This window comes from Lagopus muta, chromosome 4, assembly GCF_023343835.1.
Source record: "Lagopus muta isolate bLagMut1 chromosome 4, bLagMut1 primary, whole genome shotgun sequence".
Taxonomy (NCBI): Eukaryota; Metazoa; Chordata; class Aves; order Galliformes; family Phasianidae; genus Lagopus; species Lagopus muta.
Window position 1 is genome coordinate 48,335,876 of NC_064436.1, and position 3,695 is coordinate 48,339,570.

The window sequence follows — 3,695 nt, forward strand, 5'->3', positions numbered from 1 at the left end:
TTTGCCTCCATCTTTGAGAAGCTCTCTCAAATAAGAAAATGCTGACAAAATATTTTCCAAAGATCTTTTAAGTTCTGTGTTTTTAACCCATGCTTCAGTTCACTTTAATTGAAAATATGCTGTATCTTCACTACTTCCTCCTATGCAATTTTAGCCAAGCAGCAAGAAAAACTACAAAAAATGGGTCATGGTTGTCAACAGAACAATGTTTCAGCCTCTCTTCAAAAGATTTTTTTTTAACGCAAATATTTAAAACAAACGATGATGAACTCCTCCAGTTTTTGAGATATGTTGAGGTTTTTGGTTGTTTTTTTTTGTTTGTTTGTTTGTGTATGGGAACTGCTGAGTCACGGCCTGAACCTCTCATTGATCACTTGAGGCGAGCCATGAGTCAACCAGAGGAGCACAGGTGAAGGCAATTCACCTGTGCTGCCAGAAGGGTGGAGCCAGAATCCACCCCTCCTAGACCTATTTAAGAGCTGGCTACCAGTGGGGAAGGATCTGTTCTGGAGATTGCCTTTGCTGGTGTTTTGTGTACGAGCCCAGGATATGGGTAAGCTTTCTATTTATTCTCTTTTGTTATCATAGTCTGCTTTGCCTAACTCTCTTGTTTATTTTGTGATTGTAACTTCCTAAAATTCTTTGATTATACAGTTTGGTTTTTGTTTTTTCCAAATCCTGTTAGGATTGTAACTGTATTTTAACCTTGTTGGTATCCATGTATCGTAATTGTTATACCTCTTCTTGCTCACAGAAGAATGATTTGGCACATGGCTTCAATCACAGGAGCTCTTCTTTAGAGCCTGTCGTTGTGCAGCCTTACCGTAATCGTCTCACTGGCTGCATGCATTTAGGAATTTGCTAGTACAGGGCTAAGGAGTACAGTGAACATTCAGGCAGGGAGCACAGGGTTGGTACCTGTGTTACTCTTTTAACCAAAAGATCAGGCAATGCATCCTCATAAAGCAGGAAGAAGACTGTTTGTGTTAACAAATGCCAATGGACATGTAGAAAAAGAGCAGTGTCTTCATCTCACTGAAGACAGGTAACTTTGTGACTGGTAATCGCAGCTGATCCTTCTCCTCACACCCTTTCATATATACAGGCCAAATAAAAGCAGATGTAGATATTATGAAAGCACTGTTACTTTATGCACTAAAAAAAAAAAAAAAAAAAAAAAAAAAAAAAAGGCAGCATCCCATCATGATTTAATGTATGTTTTTTATCCCCAGTGTAAATGCAGAGCTATGTGGGTATGGAAGCAGGGAACACCTTGCTGCTCTCCCTCTTGGTTTGGAAAACAACAGGAGTGATCACGGCAACACAGCAGAGCAGGAGTAAACAAGATCTTACATGAAGGTCAGGGTGTTGAAAGCTCTGTACTGTGTTTCATCATCAGTTAGCCCCTGTGCTGTTTGTGGGATAGATCTGATGCGATGATTTTTTGCAGTTCTAAGTTGCAGTGGCTTCTAATCAAAAGTTTAGAGAAGGTTTGTATCTAGCTAAGAAAATAAACTATCTGACTAGGAAAAGCTATCTTTGCTACTAAGAAGGGGATGAGGGAGAGCTAAAATATACACTCTGCTGTACAGTATTGGCCACTGAAAATCTGTATAAAAAAGGTACTTTGAGGCTTCCAAAGTTACCAGTTTTATTAATCCAGCATTCTGAGGGACCACCTATTTTATTTCTACAATAATTTCTACTAACAATGGGCAAAAATGAATCTGATGGCTGAAGTGGTGCTGGTTGAGTAGGGATGGGTGGGTGCTGGCAGCAGCAGGAGCCCCCAGCTGGGGTGGCAGCCCCTATCCCCATGTGATTAGAGCACCTGCCTGCTGGTAAGTGGTGCTGGTGTTTTTTCACCTAATGTTTTCCAAGTATTGATTTGTGTTCAGTTCACTGCTCATGATTTCTGCAGGATCTCCATTAGCAATTCTGTTTATACAGTTTTGTTTATTAAATATTTGCACTGAGGAAAATTATCTTCTTTTATTCACAGCCTGTACTCAAGGCACTATAGACAGATGTCTCACTTTAAATTCAGGGCATGGAAACAATGCTTCTTTGTTTTATGAGCAAGAAAGCCCCATAATTTTCAGATGACATGTTCATAACTTACTTCTATTTTTGAAATGTCTTTTTTCAAAATAAAATAAACTCAGTATCCCTTTGAAACCCATTAGGAAGTTTCTTTATACACTGAGAAGTTACTTTAAACATCCTAAATTCAGTGTGGTTCTTATAAAAGTGTCTGTGGTACTGAAGAACTAAAAGTCTGCTGAGCCACAGCTGAAGGAAAATGGGGACACCACTGTCAGCAGCCCTAGCAAACTTTAAAGTAGAATTCAATTATGTGTGGCTGATTCGCCCACTCTGTTTTCCTCCAATCTATTCTCCTACATTTGATTAACTTTTTTTTTTGGTTGCACATCTCTGTCCAGGAGAAACATTTAGCTCTTATTTGAAATCAGTGTAACACAGATATGTAGAGCATTGGACAAATAACAAAGAGTTTTGCTAAACAGCAATGACTTGGAGCAACAGTTGAAGAAATTTATTTGCTTGAAACTAGAATTTGACAGCAAAATGTGTTTTTGCTGGGAAAAATATGCTCATCAGTAACTAGAAAAATAATCCATACCCCTGTGATTTGTAGTGGAAAATGCTGCTGTAGTATATCAGCACAGATAATGCTTAAATGCTCACATTTTTTTCTTTTCTTGTATTGATCAGATCTCTCAATCAGACTACGTTTCTCATGAGACATCATACAGCACTCCAGCCAAGGATGGAGTCCACACTTAATCCTTGCAGTATGGCAGGACAGTGCAGCACCATCTCATAATGGATAGGTCTAGTTTAAAACTGCAATTTTAAGTACTTTTTAAAATTTGTTTTGGGAAAAGGATCATGTGTGTGTATATGAATGCCAGGTCTACTGGCTATTGAAAACTGTACTCTTTACTCAGGATGCATAGATTTGATTATACAATCCTGCTGGAACAGTTTTTGAATCAATATCAGTATTATTCACTTAATGAATGTTAAAAAAGAAAGGAAGAAAGAGAACTGATGTTTCTAAACAGCTCTATTATCAGCTACTAAGAGGAACAACCACCTTTTTATTTAAAAGAATGGTTGTTTGGGGATATGATTATTTGTAGAGCACTGGGATATAGGAGGGAGAATTTAGTTAAACTGAGTGCATAAAATCATGGTGTGTTCCTTGATATCACCTCACAGACTGGTTTATTTCCAGTGTCAACTTCACTGTTTTGTAATCTGTATGCATAGTGAATAAACTCTACACCTAAGGACTTCGACTTGATGATCCTTAGGGGACCTTTCCAACTCAGGGTATTCTGTCATCCTGATTCTACTTTCTTTGAAGTGCATCCATGACATTTACCTGCAAGGCAAAGCTTGCTCTTCTCCTCAGTAAACTGATGGAGGGGCACCTTAAAATCCCTGGAGTCCAGGCACCTGCAAAATGTGGGGAGTATATGGTCACTGCCTGCTTTCACTTGTTAGTGACTGGACTTGAACTTCACCGGCTTATGGCTCAGGTAAGCATGTAGCTGCAATTAGCAGCTTGTTGCCATGGTGGGCTTATTCCAAATCTCCTACATCTGAAGGCTTCCACCAACTGAAAATCAGCCCTGGACCACAGAGTGGCTAGCTGTAGGCACTTC

General features: G+C 39.1%; 1 long non-coding RNA gene across 1 annotated transcript; it reads left to right on the top strand.

Moving 5' to 3' along the window:
• The first annotated feature begins 412 nt into the window (after nucleotides 1-412).
• On the top strand, nucleotides 413-3,340 carry LOC125691975 (uncharacterized). The gene is made up of 3 exons (XR_007376386.1): nucleotides 413-553; nucleotides 1,233-1,359; nucleotides 2,737-3,340. It is a non-coding gene; the product is annotated as an uncharacterized LOC125691975 (long non-coding RNA).
• The last annotated feature ends 355 nt before the right edge of the window (nucleotides 3,341-3,695 follow it).